The 20,244-nt window shown below is 36.6% G+C and overlaps 1 long non-coding RNA gene across 1 annotated transcript; it reads right to left on the reverse strand.

Annotated features, from left to right (window-relative positions):
• Nucleotides 1-3,565: 3,565 nt before the first annotated feature.
• On the reverse strand, nucleotides 3,566-19,452 carry LOC145677072 (uncharacterized). Its single transcript, XR_014129613.1, has 3 exons — nucleotides 19,355-19,452; nucleotides 7,129-7,386; nucleotides 3,566-3,869 (listed from the first exon to the last, which is right to left on the reverse strand). It is a non-coding gene; the product is annotated as an uncharacterized LOC145677072 (long non-coding RNA).
• Between the last annotated feature and the right edge of the window lie 792 nt (nucleotides 19,453-20,244).

Genomic DNA, 20,244 nt, shown 5'->3' on the forward strand with positions numbered 1-20,244 from the left:
TACAGCGACATATGATCAAAACATTTAGAAAATCATAAATTTACTATTAAAAGGAACAAAAGTAGGGTGGTCCCAAGGCCAGTGGCGGATCTAGCCCGGGGCCAGGGAGTCTAGTCCCCCACCAGATTTTTGAGTGACAAAAATAATTTAAGCTAATATTTATATAGTTTCCATAGTTTACAATCTACATCCCCTTTATAATGCCCCTGTTCCTTAGCTGATGGGGGCTAAATGTGAAAGTAAACGCGGTCTTGAGTTTCACCATTGAGCTCAGTGACCCCGAAAACTATGGATTTGACATTAATATCGGTCATTTTCAATCATTTTTACGTCTCGGAATTCCTCCCTCTGGTGACCCAAGGCCCGCATACAACGGTGGATGAATTTGAAAGTCATCGCTAATGGTAGTGTCACCATTGATATCAGCAACCGTGAAAACTATGGATTTGACACTAATATCGGTCATTTTGGATTACTTTTACGTTTCGGTATCCCCCCCGTTGACCCCCGGCATGCAGCCGAATAGGGTGAATTTGGAAGTTAATGCGATCGGAGTTTCATAATTGATCTCAGCGACCGCGAAAACTATGAAATCGACACCAATATCGGTCATTTTCTATTACTTTTACATGTCCCGGTAAACGTCCCCCTGAGACCCCCTGATTCGAATTTTGTCAAAAACGCTTCGACTTGGAGTGGGATCTGAACCAAGGTATCTTTGACCAACATTTGGTAACTCGCGGTCAACTTGTCTAGTCCCCAGGCCGGTCCCGGTAAACGTCCCCTGAGACCCCCTAGTTCGAAATTTAAAAAAAAATACTCTTCGTCTTGATCTGGGGCCTAGACCAAGCTACCCGTGACCAAATTTTGAAAAGTTTCGGTCCACTCGTCTCGTCCACAGGCCGCACAAAGATAGACAGACAGACACACGAACAAACTTTATTTTATTTACATTAGAAAGGTCAGATCCGCCGTTATTGTAATAGAGCGGTGCTTGAGCGATTGATCGTAGGAATTCAAACTCCGATGAGTGATAATTTCATAGGCTTCTTTTATTACAAGTTTAAACTCTTTAGTCAGTAGAGAAGAGGGCGTGAATCATGGGTCAGAGTTGATGCCAATGGATTTTGGTGGGCCTGTTGGTCACAGTGGGTGAGAGTGATTCATGGTGGGTGGTGGGTCAGAGTGGGTCACGGTGGGTCGTGGGTCATGACGGGTGGTGAGTCAATTGGTCGTGGCTAAAGTTTTCATTGCCCCACGCCCTCTCTGATCTACAGTGTTGAAAATTAATCAGTGAAAATCAACTGCAATTGATCAATCAATTGAAAGTAATTGCTGAGGAAATCAATTGCAATTGAAATAATTGCCAATTAACTTCAATTGCAATTGAATGACTGAATTCAATTGCAATTACTTTCCACTGCAATCACTTTCAATCAATTGATTAATTGCAATTGATTCTCCATTATTAATGGCCAATTGCAATTAACAATTAACCATTACCCACACAGCACACCGACGTCCAATGTACATCCATTTAACGTCCGGGCAAGGATTTACGGGATGTCCAGTGGACGTGTGGTTTTGGTCCATACAACGTCTAGTGGATGTACACGGGAGAGTACAGGTGGCACAGTTGCCGTGCATCTACTGGACGTCCAGAACGAACATATTATGTCCATTTCTGGTACCAAAACGAACTAATTATGGACGTACAGACGCCCAATGGACGTTCAGAGGACGTGTTCTTTTGGTCCATACGACGTCCACTGGATATACACAAGATGTTACTTTGGGACAGTTGCCATGCATCTCCTGGACGTCCATTCGGAGCTAAAATGGATTTACGGGATGTCCAGTGGACGTGTGGTTTTGGTCCATACAACGTCTAGTGGATGTACACGGGAGAGTACAGGTGGCACAGTTGCCGTGCATTTACTGGACGTCCAGAACGTACATATTATGTCCATTTCTGGTACCAAAACAAACTAATTATGGACGTACAGACGCCCAATGGACGTTCAGAGGACGTGTTCTTTTGGTCCATACGACGTCCACTCGATATACACAAGATGTTACTTTGGGACAGTTGCCATGCATCTCCTGGACGTCCATTCGGAGCTAAAATGGACCTATTGTGGACTTCAAACTGATGTAGAGGATGTCCATATGTGGATATCATTGGAACTTGAACGTACAAATTGTGACTATTTTTGGTCCCTACACGGACCAATTATGGACTTCCACTGAATGTTCTAAAGGACTGCCACAGAAGAACTATTTCACTCGAAGCCCGCTACGGAAGCCATGCTATCTAGAACCAATCTATTTCTAACAGACGTTACACTTTTACCACATCAAAGTGGCATCTAAATAAACCTTATTCCATCAATTTTTACCATCAGTCAATAAGTACACACGTCAATATTTACACTATAAAGTTCTATGTGCAAACAAAGAAATAATGAGACATTACTATGGTCACGTTTTTTAAGAATACGTTTAGTTTAATCAAAATTCTGGTTGTGTACCACAAAAAAAAAAAAAAAAAAGTTTCGACTTTTATCTACTAAAAGGTCAAACTATTCGAAAATTATGTATGAATAGCAAATATAATTTCAATTTTACATGGATCTTTTTTTTTTCCTAATTGAGGTTATACCATATATTTATTCATGCATTACTGATCCTCCTCCTTTAATAAAGGTCGGTGGTTTTACACCGTGCCAATAAAATTAAAATATTCTACATCATGTAGTTATTAATAAAAATCTAAATAAGTATGAAATAGCATGTGCCCTTTACAGCTAGATTAAAAACTACAATAATGCTTCCTTATTTCCCGACAATAAGCACTCAAAATGAAATTAACAAAGTAAAGTATTCTGCCCATACGCTTCAGTTAATAGAATTTGTATCTTAATTTATCATCTTCAAACCTGCATCCTCTTCCACTGTTTGCATTTGCGTAGAGAAATATCGAAAACTGAAAACTCTATAGTAACACTTTCGTTTCATTACCGCCACCTTCCCCATTTCTGTGATTGATGTAAAAACCTCCATCGATTCAGCCTAAAGTTTCATAGCGTTCACCTCCGGTGCTTGAGGTCCCTGGTTCGATCCCAGCTCGCGCCGTGTGGACTTTGTGGTGGACAAACACCGTGCTCGTGGGTTTTCTCGGGGTTCTCCCGTTTCCTCCCACTTTCTTCATTCCACCATTTCACTCATCTCTCATCATCACCATCTCCTTTAGCCTAACCGGCATAACCGTGGGACGTAAAACTTAAAGATTTCATTTCATTTCCTGAAGTTTCATAATTCGTTTCTGAAATATCACTTCTCTCTTTTCCTTTGTATGGACAACAGGCTGGACAGCTAATCTTCTTCTTCTAGCTTTTTAACATTGTCCCCAAAACCTCTTTTTATATATATATATATATTATCGTACTCATAAGAAATAATAACTTAAACATGACGTCCCTTAATGCCCGAGAACGTTTCAAATACTTAACTTTGAAATTGTATACATTATAAAAATAAGGAAGTCGTAACAAAAAGAAAGAAATAAGATAACAATACACTTTATTGACTGACCTGTCATTACGTCTTAAAGTTCTTAACAGTTTCCTTGATTTATTTTCAAGAAGATTGTAATTTTTTACATTTGTATACAAAGAAAATACATAAAACTCTCTAGCTATTTAAAAATAGTAAGATATTTCACTATAAAACTATCTAGCTATTTCGCTATAAAACTATCTAGCCATTTCGCTAGGGCCCATGGGCACAAAACACTGAAATCTGGTCCTGTACACAATGAGTGATTGACAGAAATCCTTTCTTATTGCTGTTATCCACATTTCTTTTTTCTGAAATCAAGAAAATGGGAAAATTAATTCTAGATACTATCAACATCAGAACGATCAAAATTATTTTTTAAAGAAAATCAAATTATGAGCTTGTAGTTAAATAAGTTTTTATGTTTAATTTTAAAGAGTAAAAATTACGTGACCGGGGTCGGGGATCGAACCTGAGAACTTCTAACTTTAAACTATACAAATGAGACTCAAACGTACAAAGTTAAAATTCCAAATTCCAAATTGACCCACAAATTACAAAATGTATTGTTATTAAAATGTGTTTACGTAAGCATTATGAAAGATTAAGCACTTAAAATAGCATGTTTCAAAGGAAGCCATGTCTTCTGGACAATAGAAAAAATGTGTTGAGGTGAATAATTATGGAAATTTACGAAATCACATTACGGAAAAAAGGAAGAAAAGCACTTTAAGAAATGCATGCCCTTACACTTTTTTCTGTTATGACAAACTATTACAGAATTAGACATTGCAGTTGGAAGAAAGCTGAAAAATGTATATAAAACCAAGAAGAGATTCAAAGTTTTCTACTGTCAAATGAGAATTGAGCCGCCAGCAAAGCAGAAAAGTACCCTCTGATGCTTATCACAATTGGGTGCAACACTACATGCTTTCCACTAATCTAACATGTTCAGTGTCCTTGCAGGAATCAACCTCCAAAGCACATGAAATCTTCCTAATTATAATGTTTGTATATAATCCCTAATGTATACCATAAAGCATAGTCTATTTATTACTTTATTTTTCTAAAACTATAAGGAATATAAAACTTTTTATTGAAAAAAATCTATATTTGAAATATTGTATGGCGCGACATCATCATTTCACATTCTTAGAATGACACTGAGAAAGACATATTTTGACTTCCTTTTTTTATTAACTCCATCCACCACAAATCACAAAGGAACATAGTGCTTGCAGAGAGTCTTGTCATTGCAATGTGGGAAACAAATTTACTATAAACGGTTACGGTTGTTATTTAGTGTTAAAATTAATTTCAAAAGTATTTAAGAAATTCTGAAGGAAAAGGAAATAATAATAATAATAATAATAATAATAATAATAATAATAATAATAATAATAATAATAATAATAATAATAATAATAATAATAATAATTGATTACACAAAGAAACTGCCTACCTGAACACATTTTTCATTAAAACTAAAATCATACCTCAGCCAATTCCAATTGGGTTTTACTACATGCAAACAAACTGAGAAAGTGAATGGTGAGCTAACAGCAACATCAGATTATAGCATTCTTCAATAAACTATAGCATACTCCCGATTATACGCTGGCGTCTTTCGGAAAAAAAGTTAACTCAATAAAGCTACTGCACGAGTCATACTGAACGAGACTGTTTAAATATAGAGTACTAGCAGCGTTCACCCCGCTTCGCTGCGGTCACCCCGGAACGCAATAAACTTTGTTACTTAGATAATTTTTACTTTTTCGCTTTCAAATTGCAGTAAATGTTAACATTATAGCGCCTGTCATTTATGTTAACCCGCCGAGTGACCCGCTTCGCTGCGGTCACCCCGGAACGCAATAAACTTTGTTACTTAGATAATTTTTACTTTTTCGCTTTCAAATTGCAGTAAATGTTAACATTAAAACGCCTGTCATTTATGTTAACCCGCCGAGTGACACGGTCATGCGGGTTGCATATAAATACGTTTATTTTTACCTATGATGAACTAATAACAAAGGATTTCTACGTATGGACACTTGAATGGTCAATTATCTCAAGACACTGGTAATTAAAAATTAAAGTGATATGATAAAAACCATCTAGGGTCCAAATCCTAATAACCCCCCAAAAATAAAAGAAATTGGTTCAGCCGTATTAGCGTGATGAGGGAACAAAGGTTTTGTACGTTCTCTTTTATAATATAGATAAATTAACTTACAGTATCGTACCTTGGCTTCACTGTAAATATACACTTTTCCGTTGATTGTTTTACGTTGTACTGAACAATACCGGTGCAAATATTTTTAGTGTTCTGTATACATATTTGCACGCTTTTTCTTACGTTTTACGTACAATACAATAAGTTTTTTAAGGTAGGACAATTTTTATTTTACGAACAAGTATTGTCTGTCATTTTCAGCTATTCGCGGTGCCTCTGCCAGCTAATTCCGCGAATAATCGGGAGTTTATTGTTCTCTTTTTCTCTACTGCTGCTTGTTCGGTTAACCTGAAAGAGCTTTCAACTAATAAGAAAACTTTGAAAACTGAAATGAAATTACGAAAATATTGAGCCCTAAGAAATTACTGAGTCTTTGCAGAATCATTATCCCTTCATTCATTGGAAAACTAAAGAGAACTCTAATAATCTCCAACAGAAGGATAGATTCGGGATCCGAACACCTATACTATATGTCGAAATTTTTATACTTTTTACAAGTTTCAAATTTTTATGAAAAGTCTGATTTGAATGCATAAAGATAGCAGACGATTTCTGCTTCAAACCAAGTAATTGCCCAAACTCAGTATCTTAAACACATAGTTGTAATTATAAATACATTATTGCACTTTTCTCCAGAAAGGCATAAGCAGATATGTCGACTTTTGGCGAAATCAAGATATTTTGCCTTTTTAGTTTATCATTTGTGAGCAAAAGAATATAACTATAAGGTTTTAGCAAGATATGAACCATAGCATTTCATTCCTTTTCTGTAATGAAAAAAAAAAAAAAAAGATCTGAATTCGCCTTCAGAAAAGGGGCAGTTTCAACAGAGTTAGCAGCTAATACTGAATAGATATTTTTACCAAATCCTGTACTGTTGATCTACGAGGTTGCTGCATTGAACCGTCGAAATATGTCTAACAGCTAATAAACTTCCAGTCTAAAGTATAACTACTTGTACTCCTGTAACCCTATACAATTTTGAAAGTAATACAAATTATATAAAACTTTAATATTCTCTTTTGCATGGATCCTCACGAAGCACAAAATTATGCACAGAACTTATTCGTTATTTCTTGAGCTTCATATGTTTTAATAATAGATTTAACTAAGTTGAAAAGTAAAACGGGATTAAAATGTATTCGAACTTTGAAACTTCTAATAGTTTCTAACAAAATAAAGTGCCGAATTAAATCCATCAAATTCAGTTCAGCTAGTTTTGCATTTCCCGACCAATGCATATGCCTAAATAGGTGCAATGTGCGTGCAACGCGACTTATCACATGGAAGTGGTAGCGAAGCTTGTCTAATATAGCTCATTTAAATGAGATACTTACTTTGTTCCTTATCTTCAGCAGAAGCAAGGCACACGGAACTAACGCCAACATCTTGCTTTCTAATAGATTTAGTTACTTTAGGTGGTGTAGGTAGCATTTCGATCATAGAATTCACTTCGTCGTCCGAAGTTTCACTGTTAACTTCTGGTGTTAAAGGTCTTTGTTCCTTTCGTTTACGTAAACGTCCTTCATCGTCTGTGTTCAGATCTGAGGTGTACTCAGCCTTTCTCAACTTGCTATGAGCCTTGTCTTAGCTGTCTGTATTAAATAAGGAAATTTAAAATAGAATTAAAAGTATGGAAATTTATGTAATTTTCGATTTTTATATACAATACACTTATATGTGCAGATATCGTTATTCTGTAACACTACTTTTACTTAAAAAGCTGTAGTAGAATATTTTTAATACTTATACGTCCAAGCTTATTTTATTTTTCGAAAGTGTAAGTTTTTTTTTTACACAGGTTGAATCAGAAGGTTGTTTACAACGCTTGAGGCGAAATTCTAGAGATCAACAGGAGAACAAAAACCTCAAAGACATCGTGTCTAGCTCTATTTACATGCGTTTTCGTAATTCAAACCTGGCAAGACAAACCGTGATGTTACCTAACGCATAGGTCCTATCCAACTTCTTTCCAATATCTCATACCCTTTCCCTTCAGTGCTGAGACAAATTAGTGTAAAAGTCACAAATAAAAATAAGTTTCCCCGGAGTCAAAAGAGGACCCAGCGCAAAAATGCTAAATTTTCGTCCCATTTTGATCTAGAATCACCTCCCAAGCGTAGGAACGACTTTTTGATACATTCCGTAGTTTAAAATTTCTCTCCTTCCCCCCAAAATATATCTACTCAAAATTAAAAAAAAAATGACACGTTAAAGGTTTCGATGCTCGAATGTAATACTATGGAAGGAAAAAATGAAGCACCTTTAAAAATTGACCAGCAGATGTGAATGAGGTCACAGTGTTGGGCAATTGTCCAGTTAGAAAAAGCTACATGTGTGAGCACGGTTAGAGAAATAAAAGGATAATTTATAGTACGACATTTATGCATAAAATCTTTGATTTCAAGTTCTTTGCACACTTAGGGTTTAGAATGATATTTGTGACTCTTATTGTTCGAAGCTGAACCGTGATAATCATCCTAAAAGAATATACGAACTTCTAGGGTAATTTTTGGTAAAGTTTTATTCGAACAACTTCGTTCAAATGGACAACGGACAAACCTTAAGCCACAACCACGGGCAACGAAGGCTTGCCTGCATCCTGTCTACTACTTTAAGCGAGTGTCTTCCCAGTGTTAGAATTAAATTTCATCAATAGGGGACCCTTCCAAAGACGTAGAAGAAAGGTGTTTGTAATCTAAGTCAGAGTGGGCTGTGATGATATATAAACCAAAAAAATAATAGCTCAACACACATGCAATGAAGAAAATAAACGAAAGTACTTTTGGCGATTTTACATTGGTATCCTCGTTGTTACTAATAGAGTGAATACACAAGCACTGGATTCACGAATGGTTAGAAAACGGTAATATATATATAAAGCAAGAAGAGCATTAATACATATCACGTCACTACAGTAAAAAATACAAATTAACCAGTATTTTATTTATTTATTTATTTACTGCTTTTCAACCATTTGTGAAGGAAATACCTATGCATCCTTTTCAAACTGGTAACAACCTAGGATGACGATGTTAAATTGCAGAAACTACTTGAACAACACCCACCCACCCTATATATACTGTATATATATATACAGTACTGGACACAAGTATTCATACAGCACCTGTGCTAGAATTAACAATGCATTGACAGGCAAATGGTGAATGAGAGAGTTATGTCTCCAACACAGACATGTCTCTGCAGTTGGAAGAGTAGATGCAACACGAATTCGTAGAAATATCCTTACTATGGAATGTACAAATAAAGGAAATGCGTGGGCAGAGCGATATTTGCCTGGACATATGTATTCGTACACCGCAGAATAATACTAGACAAGTACCATCAAATCACTAGTGCCAGCAGGCAGAGACTAGATAGTCATTACTGAGACGCTCGAAGTGTCAGGTGAAGTGTGAGGTGGTGTTCGGTGTAACCTAAAAATAGATAATGGGGCGGAAAAGGAAAGAATCCACACCCGAGGAAAGGAAACGATTCTATCACTATTTCAGAAGAACAAATCGTATAGACAAAGAAATAGTGGACAGAAGTCGTTCGACTGTACAGTGTATAGTAGAACGATATAAACGGAAAACAATATACATAAACAGTGAAAGGGGGGGGGGTCGTCCACAAAAGCTCACTACGAGGAAAACACGGGTAGTGTTGAGAATTATGAAGAAAACGCCGAAAGTGTCATAGCCAGCGATAGCGGCATATGTACATGAACACTTCGGGAAACAAGTGTCCTCACGAACTATTCGGCGACTTTTCAAACGAGCTAGGTACAGAGCGCGGGTACCGAGACGAAAACCATTCATCAATAAGAAAAAAACAGGAAATGGCGCTTAACGTTTGCACAGGAGCATGTAAGTAAAAGTACAGGCCTTTGGGATAAGGTATTGTTTACAGATGAAAGTAAATGTAATATTTTCCACAATGATGACAGAATTTTAGTGTGGAGAAGACCCAATACTGAGCCTGAAGTTCATAATATACAAGCGACAGTTAAGCATGGTGGTGGAGAGGTGATGGTCTGGGGCTGTATATCTACCGCGGGCGTTGGAGAGCTTGTATTTATTGACGAAACGATGGATAAATATGTATATTTAGACATCCTAAAACGAAATTTGCAGAAGAGTGTGGATTAATTGGATCTTGGACAAGATTATTACTTCCAACAGGACAACGACCCAAAACATACTGCCGAGCTTCTGCGTATGTTTTTTACTATACCACACGCCTCATACCCTGAAAACCCCAGTGCAGTCCCCAGACCTGAACCCCATTGAACATTTGTGGAGTGAATTGGAAACGCGCATACGAAAACATGAAATAACTAATAACTAGACTGAAAGAGATACTTTTGCAAGAGTGGCAGAATATTACACGCGAAACCACTACGTCTCTTGTTCATTCAATGCCCAACAGATTGAGGGAGGTTATTCGAAAGCGAGGCATGCATACGAAGTATTAAGGCAAGATATTTATGATTTGTCATTCATAACCAGAGAACTTTTCGTTTGATGTACGAATACTTATGTCCAGCACACAGTGCATATTGTTTGTTTCTTTTCATTGTTGTAGCAAATTAATCTATGTTTTGTTTTCCGTTTATTTTGTGCATATTCTTTGCTGAATAAAGCATATGTCTCGTACAACACATGCGTCTAATTATTTACCTAATGGCAGAAATATGTGTCTTTTCTTCAACGTTTGCACTGTACGAATACTTATGACCATGACTGTATATATATATGGTATTATAAAAATCGTGGACAAGCTCTACAGGAACTTCTAGAAGTCAAAAGGAGACAAAATAAATTAACTTGCGTTTTTTCCTGTGGGACCTCCTTTCATTGGAAGAGTCCTTCTAAGGGTCCAAATTTGAATTTTACATTGGCTTTTAGGCAACTTTCGATGAACAATTTGCCAGGAAAGGAAATAGGATATTGGAAAGAAGTCGAATACGAGCTGTTCATAAGGTAACATTCTGCTTTTCTGTTATGCAGTGCGCAGATACAGGCTTGCAGTAAAACTGGACCATTAGGTCAAAATAGACATGCTAAGTACAAACATTTATCTGAGTCCTGAATGACAAGGTAACGAGATGTTAATTTATGAATAAGCTTTATCCTACTTCTTTCCAATACCCCACACCCTTTCCTGGGCCTTTGTTTTTCGAAAGTTGCCTATAAACCAAAAATAAAATTCAAAATTGAGCTCTTTGAGCGGCCTTACCAAGGAAAGTAGGGCCCACAGGAAAAAAAAAGCTCTTCTTTTGAGCTCTAGCGTAAGTTGCTGATAAAAATGAGGATATTACACAGGCGTATACGATATACTAAAATCTAAAGTATTAGGAATATAGCCTAACATACAATACAGTTCAATTACTCACCGTCGAGCAAGACATGATATATTATGTGTAATTGAAAGGAAAAATGTTATAAGGTAGATATTTGTAATCGACTTCAAAAATGTTATCTAACATTGAGCCGATTTACTTCGAAAATATATTTAGCGCACATTAAATGTGCAACATAAAAATTGTACTATTTTTTTTTTTTTTTTTTTTTTTTTTTGAAAAAAGGAGATAAACATATTTGAGTCATTGCACGTCAAATTATTACACTACAGCCCATTTTCAACCCGACTCTTTTCTTTCAAGTAAATTTTATTTCCGTGTTATCCTGGATAAAAAAATCATTACCTGTCTTAGAAGAAATTATGAAATCAATTACAATTTTAACTACGTCCATTATAGCTTACAATTTAGCCTTTAAATATTAAGACTAAAACCAAATCTTTAAATATTAAGACTAAAACCAAATTGATGATGCAATTTTTTTGACAATTTTTTATATTTCAGACTCGTGTCTCTGGTAACATGCTACACGTATGAACCTAACACTGCATTTCTACTAGGACAGTACCGCAAATGCCATTTAATTCTGGAGATGGTGTGCTATGAACTTACAAAACTTACAACCATTTGTTGACTTAAACCGAAACAATTAGCCATAGACCCCAAAAACGTATGGTCCTCTCAATACAGACCGATTATACTATCCTCAAACCAGCTATAAGTCTGTGACCAAGCAGATACGAAGGAGGACCACCGTTAGAAAGTTCCCCCTTATTAACTGCGTCTTAGTTATTTCGTCTCCGCTAGACGACCTTCAGAATTGGAATTTACAAACAAATTCTATATAACAAACAAACTTCGTTACCACCAAAAGTTGGTTAATAAACAAAGATAATAAAAAGGAAAATTTTAAAAAAATCCAGTTTAAGAAAATTTAAATAATAGAAATTACTCTAATCAAAAGGTGAACTAAGTAAATAGGAATAAATTACATGTCCGGAGGAAAGCTTAAAATTAAATCGGATAATTATTAGTACAAGTCCATCGGTGATGGAAAATAACGTTAAACTTTCTTACTGTGAGCTCACACACATGTCCCTCCACATCACACCGCTCTGCACCGAAGGAACCATGACAAACGCCATGAAGTATACAAGGATATGAAAATTTCCTCTCACACGAAAACAAAGTAGGAAGAAAGTAATTAATTCGAATGAAAATAAAGTACAACAAAAAAACTGGAAAATACCGAAATAATGAAAAAAAAAAAACATAGGATGTGTTAACCTGTATTACTTTTTCCTTACTAAATCTTCCTCGTTATTGGAAATATTGTAAATATATAATATAATAACGTTACTAAATAATATATGGACGTATTTATGAAGTTTCGCAAGATATCAATACGCATAGATGTCATTACACTATCCGTCTTTACTTGCACGCCGAATTGCGACTAATTTTCACTCAACCCCATCTGGTCGATATACCTTTTACGCAGAAACTTTAAAACTGAAAATTTCTATAGTTACATTGTACGTGTTAATCCAACCCCGATATTCGAAGAAAAGACGTTTCTACATCTCCTACTCCCAGCTTCTAGAAATCTGAGAGCTAAAATCTTTAACCAATGACATTTCTTCTATCCACCTGTGGCAGATGTGACGAAGAAAAAAATATCACTGCTAGCCAGCCCAAAAATTATGGGGGGGGGGCGGTGAAGTTAGGGGGGCCTGATCCAACCATATTATAGTTCATCACCATATTATAGTTCATATCTAAGCGTATCGTAAAATTTTTAAAGGGGGCCAGCAAAAATTTAGGGGGAGCCCGGCCCCCCTAGACCCCCCTGGATACGGGCCTGCTGCTAGCATTTGCTAGTAATTATTTCAACTTAATAAATATAAAGGATACTGTAAATAATAAACTTTACTATTATGATAAAAAAAAAATGATGCTATAGACCTTTTACGTTCATTTATTAACTGACATTTCTGTTTCTTGGCAAAGCGCTGATACTTAAATACACGATAAAAAATCTATACGAAAAAGGGTATATAAGACGTAAACTTACTGATTAACGTGGAATCCGAACCACATGAGCTCTCGCCGGTAATCGAACTCGGGTCTCGCACGCCAACTGCTTAGCCACGGAGGAGCTCACATTCGCAATGTATTTATACTTATGGTATTACTGCTGTATTGCCAGAATACGAAAATAAGAAAAGGAATATTATTTAGTTTCTCACCCAAAATACTAGATATTGGCCCTGGCTCACTTGATAATGATTAATGTTCGAAATACGATGTGAACGTATGGCATAAAAGCCAGTCCATAAAACACTGACTAATTTGTGCTACGTGGCCAGTAAAAAGCACGAATGCCATCTAACCGAGTCAAAACAGGAGAGCAGAAACAGCGTCCGTAGGGAGCAGGCGCGTCAGCGGCGATGAGTATACGCATAAACGAGGATAGTGGAAAAACAATTTCATCTAACAGTTCATTTCATAAAATGCACGCCTTATGTGTTGCACAGCTTTGGGGGTGGTACTACATGCAATCCAAAAAAGTACCAAAATGTACTAAATTAGATTATACTCGATTAGGTTTGGTTAAATGTTCCTCTTCTTTTCTGTAGCTTCAATTTGTTTACACTAGTCACAATAAACATTTTGCCTGTTTAGTAGACCATGCCTTCCACACAATTTCGACAACTGACACTCATTTTTGTATAACTTCATAAAACTCAATCACGATATGACACAACCTTGTCATTTACGCACTGCCTTTCCCAAAAATCATAACAAATATACCGCCAAATAGTCCCTTCCGCCCGGCAAGGTTCTAGATTACTGGCCCCCCTTCCCATTGAGTAGTAATAAAGACAGAAAACAACGTGCCCTGCGGGGCTCTAACCCGCCTTCACTCGCTAACGCTCGCTCGGCAATACTGTATAAGTTAAATGTATACTCTTTAGTACAGAAAGAAACATACCCAGCTACTAATCTGCATGGGGGACCAGTAATCTAGAACCTTCCCCTTCCGCCCCCATATATATAGTGTAGCTTACAATATCAAAAATAACTAACGACAAGTATTTTGGTAACTATCACCCTCAACTTACTTTTACGCACGAACCAAAAGAAACTCTCCAATTTCTCTGGTAAATTTTCTAAAATTGGTCCGGCGATACAGTAGTTAACCCATACCGAGCCCTCCTGAAGTCAATCTGCAAGTAGTAATGGAGCTCCTCATTTTGTGCATGCTCGGCTAAAAGAAATACAAAACTCTAATCTAACCTGGGAATGTAAGAAATCTGTCAAATTTTGGTAGAACCGTCTTCTCGAGTAATGTCGAATTGAGTCCTGAGCTTTGGTACAGAAGGAACGAACCTCACTAGTATCTTATATGAGGGTGTTATTGCACCCTTCACCATCTGAATTCACTGATATATATATATTACCAATTCCCATGTGCCCATCTACGTTACCCCAGCCTATAATTGATAATGAGTTACTTTTGTCCACATACACATAAACTTTCAGTTGTACCATAGGCGCCGACTTTGGGGGGTCAGGGCACTTCCTCTTTGGTGGGTTGAGGAAGAATTACCAAAGAGGAGCAAAAATTTCTGCCGTAAATTACGTCGTGCCTTTAATTCAATATTATTAACAGCCTTCTTATTCGATAAAAAGCACCGTTTTCAAATCGCCGTTTGACCCTTTTAGGATTTGTATTTTTTGAGGTAAATTTTAGACTTTTACTCAAACAGCTACTGCTTCCCTACTATTTATCATAGGATCGTGGTTCATATTTAGTTTTTCTCAGGATAGCTCATACTTTCCAACGGTATCATTCTCTTGTCCGTATTATACACCAGAAATAAGAAAATTAAAAAAAAAAGACCATGAGATTCTTCGAAAAAAAAATCGAAATTTTTGTGCCCCTCTGGCCCGGGCCTGGGTTAACGTAGGGATCTGAATCTTTTTATATACATAATACGTGCGCAAAATTTCGTTCTTGTATCTTGAAAACTGAGGTCGGGAGAAATTTTTGGAAGTCTGAAGGTGACCCATCTTTTCATATATGTATATAAATAGAGGAAGTTCGGGTATTATGGACTAGTCGGATAATATGGAATACCTCATTATCTCGCCTGTGATGTGTTGCTTCCAAGCGGAGAGGAAAGAAACTACCTCACGTCCCCAGTGATGCTCTCCTGTCAGTCTCCATGTGATTGTGACATTCGTTGTGTTGGTAGACGTGAAAATCTGATTTCTTATTCAGGAATACTTTTACAGATGAGTGGTTTACAACCTGTATTTTCCTATTGAAATGTAATTAAAAACTAACTAACTAACTAACTCTATGGCCTATGGAACCCGGAGGTTCAGTACCGCGTTCACAAAAGCTCTCCACTGACTTCTATCCTTAGCTAATTGCATCCAGTTTCTACTTTGTATTCCTATCTCTGCGAGATCCATCTTAATATTATCCTCCCATCTGCGCCTAGGTCTTCCTAATGGTCGTTTTCCTATGGGTCTACCAGTCAAGACTTTGAAAGCGTTTCTACTTTCTTCCATTCTAGCTACATGACCTGCCCACCTAAGCCTCCTAGACTTGACGACCCTAACAATGTTGGGTAAACCGTATAAACTATGTAGTTCCTCATTATGAAGCTTCCGCCATTCCCCATTCTCGTTCCTCTTGGGTCCGAATATTCTTCTCAGGATCCTGTTCTCAAATACTTTCAGTCTATGTTCTTTCCTCAGAGTAAGCGACCATGTTTCGCAACCATACAAAACAACAGGCATGATTATCGTTTTGTATATTTTAAGCTTCAATTTCCTCGACAGAATTCGCGACAACAAGAGATTTTGAACCGAATAGTAACACGAATTCCCTGCTTTTAGTCGACATTTAATTTCTTCGTGAATATGATTCTCGTCTGTTAATATTGATCCTTAATATTTGAAAGTATCCACTTTATCAAAAGTATTATTTAATATTTTAACGCATTTATAATTTGCTGTATTCCGGTCCCGACGCACTTCCATGTATTTAGTTTTCTCTGCATTTACTTCTAAACCCATGTCCCTGCAAGCGTTTAATAAGATCTCTGCATTTCTTTCTATTGTTCTCCTATCATCTCATATTAAATTTACATCATCAGCATATGCCATAACCTGGTGAATACCGTTCAACTGTAGGCCCTGGTTGCTATCTTTGATTTTCCTTATAGCGTATTCCAGAACGAAGTTAAATAATAATGGTGACAACGCATCTCCTTGTTTCAGGCCATTTTCGACGTGGAAGCTCGTGGACAAAAATTTTCCTACCCGGACTTTACTTTGGGATTCACTTAAACATATCTTAATTAATCTAATTAGCTTTCTCGGTATTCCAAGTTCTGTAAGAACGTTGTATAATGTTTCTCTCCTAACCGAGTCGTACGCCTTTCTAAAATCAATAAATAGTTGATGTACCTTGGTATTGTATTCCCACTTCTTTTCGAGTATTTGGCGAATGGTAAATATTTGGTCGATAGTTGATCGATTTCGTCTAAATCCGCACTGATAATCTCCAATAATTTCATCTGCGTATGGGGTCAATCTTGCTAACAGAATATTTGAAAGGATTTTATAGGATGTTGACAGAAGAGAAATGCCTCGATAATTATTACAGTCAGTTTTGTCGCCTTTCTTGTGAATTGGAACAATGATTGACTCTTTCCACTCTTGTGGCAATTCTTCCTTGTTCCAGATAAGGAGAATGAGTTTGTGTATCTTGTTCCACAATTTTTCGCCTCCAGCTAAAATTAACTCAGCCGGAATTTCATCTACACCCGGAGATTTGTGTTTCTTTAATTTCTTTATAGCGGCTTCCACTTCTATTCGATTGGGTTCTGGAATATACGGTTCTACGGTGTGTATCTCCTTTTCTCCACGCACATTAGTTTTTGGCTGCGCGTTCAGCAAATCGTCAAAGAAATCTTTCCATCTATTTAAGAGGCTATCCGTATCAGTGAGAACTGTTCCGTCAGATTTCTTTAAAATATAAGCATGAGGTTGATAGCCTTTCTTAAGTTCGCTGATCCCCTATACATGTCCCGAATATTTTTATTTTTACTATTATCTTCAAGTTCCTTAATTTTAGCTTTCAAAAAATCCCGTTTCTTTGTTCCAAAGCTTTTGGAAGTTTCCCGCCTGATATCTGCGAAATTTTGTGTAGTTATTTCATTCGGATTTTGTAGCCACCGTAATTTTGCCTGTTTTCTCTTCTCTGCTAGTTTAATGCATTCTTGGTCGAACCATGGTTTGTTCCTATGTATTTCCGCGTGTCCCAATTTTTCTATTGCTGAACTTTTAATGCTATCTCTAATTTCAATCCAAGTATCCTCAACACTAGTGCACTCCGAGTCTTCTAAATCCGAGAATTGAAATGTAATAGAACAACAATTCTTTATTTACTATGACGTTGGATATACAGAGTTAGTTTGATAAGCGCCATTATCCTATACGCCTTCGAATGCGTTTAACAGCTCTTTCGTTTCCTTGGTGGTTTGGAATACCCGCAAGAAAAGCATGGTATTCCGTATTCCGTATGGTATTCCGATTACAAAAATATCTATCGGTATTGGGCAATTAAACATACATTTATGATGACAACAATGCTAAGTGTATTTTTTATTACAACAAATTTTTTGATGATACAAGGGGTGAGCTTGGTTCCAGCGATCATCATGTTTAATGTGAGCACATAATGACTGTGCCGATCCTGAAGCAGAGTATTATATTTATGACGTTTGCAAGTAATCGCAATCAGTTATGGCTTGGCATTCAGAATTTTCATATATTGTCACTGAATTCATTGTATGTTCAACAGAAAACTCAAGCCAAATATGTAAGGCGTATACTTGTTTTCCTTTTTGTTTCAATATACAATTATTAACTGAGTTACAAGCGAAACAAAAATGGTATTCCATAAAACCCGAACTTCCTGTATATATACCTAGGTATAAAATATTTTATAAATGTACTGCGTCATTCCTATTTAGCCTAGAGTCATGGTTCAAACGCCATTTTCTTCAGTATAATAAGCCCTTTCCAACGGTATCACTCACATATCCGTATCATATACCTAAACCAGATAATTAGGGAAGTATTTTTGCAAATCCAACCAAAACATTTTGCCCTTCTGGCCTAAGCGTGGGTTGACGTAGGGATCTGAATTATTTTCTAAAAATACATTGTTATGTACATAATACGTGTGTAAAATTCCAATCTTGTATCTTGAATACAAAGGGCAGAAAAATTGTTCAAAGTCTGAATTTAGGCTCTCTCTCTATACACACACATACGTATACTTATTATAAAAATGTACTCCGTCATTACTATTTAGGCTAGAGTCGTGGCTTAAACGTTATATTCTTTAGTATAACAAACCCTTTCCAACGGCGCCACACACATGTACGTATTCCTGAACCGGAAAAATCGGGAAAACTGAATTTTTTCTGAAAAAATCAGCCTCTCGGAACATTCGCGCTCGTCATGCCCGGACTTGGCTTCACGTAGAGATCTCAGAAAAATTTGAGAAATGTCCAAAGGTACATACAATTCAAATCTGATATCGTGTAAACTACAGGCCTGAAAAAGTTTTGAAATTTGCCTTAAGAAAAAGTAAAAAGTTGACTATCCGGTTCCAAAACGCATCTGGAATGTTCTTTGGTCTATCCTTGACTTGACTAATGAAAAAAACGACTCAAGTACCTCTTATAGAACCTAAATAAGAGGTCAAAGACCATAGTACGCCATGGTAACAAAAGTTACCAAAAGTCCTAAAAGAGTTAATAGAGCACTGAAGCTTCAACCAACACTATGGTAACCCTGATATGACAAGTGAAGATCAATGTGGTGCAGTGAAGTTCCCAGAATTTGAACTTGAATTTGTTTTAATGCGTTTACACAAATTTGACTTATGTCATGAATTTAGCAGTGGAGCGGATGCAGCAGACCGAGATCTGGAGGGAACGGGGCCTTTATCCAGCAGTTGGTACAAAACGGCTGAATATGATTATATATATTCATTGTTTTGGCCCCCCCAATATTTTCTTCAAGTCGGCGCCTATGAGTTGTACTGTATAATAAATGGTGCACCGGAATAAATCTATATAAACAAATCACTCATCATATCTTACCTTTTTCGCAGTTCCTATTCTCTCTTCCTTCTTCAATCCAACATAGAACTAAAAGTATTAATATCACTGAAATTTTTACGGTTCTCAACCACTGAATTCAAACCTGCTGAGAGTGCACTGTGCAAGGATCTGCGCATGTGCCGTCACTAAAAATTGAATGTTGTTTTCCGTACGTCCCTTTTTTATCCAGATCATGTAGCTCCGTGGACGTTTCATTCGTGGATTAAATATTGACATCCAATGGACCATCCACTGAAGTCCAGAAAATGGATATTCACTTCTGAACGTAACATGGACATCCAATGGACCGTCCACTCAAGTTCAGAATATGGATATCCATTGCCGAACGTAATATGGACAACCACTGGATGTTACGCATAAGTCAATGTACTAAAACTGGACGTTCTGGATTTAATATGTACGTCCACTGGCTGTGATGTGCTCTGTGGGTACTTGCTTCAATTGTTAATTGCAATTAACAATTAAATTTACAGATTAATTGTTAATTGTTAATTCAATTGAAGTTTGCCCAACACTGGTTTACTACGACTTTTATTAATCCAAGTTAAAGAAATACAACGTCTTAATTTGCATATCAGTAAGAAAAGTGAATAAAGATACGAATTATTAGAGTCCACTTTGGTTCTGACCCATTTATACATAAATAAATACCAAAGATACTTCTGATTAAATGTCTGTCGTGGTCCCCCCCCCCCCAAAAAAAAGTACGACACTTCGATGTATTTTACCAACAGTAAACATTATTAAAACGAAACAATATTTAGAATTTTCCTTTTATTGCAATTGCATAACAATCATAACTATAAAAAATCACAAAAGAAACGTTCATAAACTTATAAAAAGAACAAAAGTTGCTTTTGTAGCATAAG

Source organism: Thermobia domestica, unplaced genomic scaffold, assembly GCF_964235325.1.
Source record: "Thermobia domestica unplaced genomic scaffold, izTheDome1.hap1.1 HAP1_SCAFFOLD_592, whole genome shotgun sequence".
NCBI lineage: Eukaryota > Metazoa > Arthropoda > Insecta > Zygentoma > Lepismatidae > Thermobia > Thermobia domestica.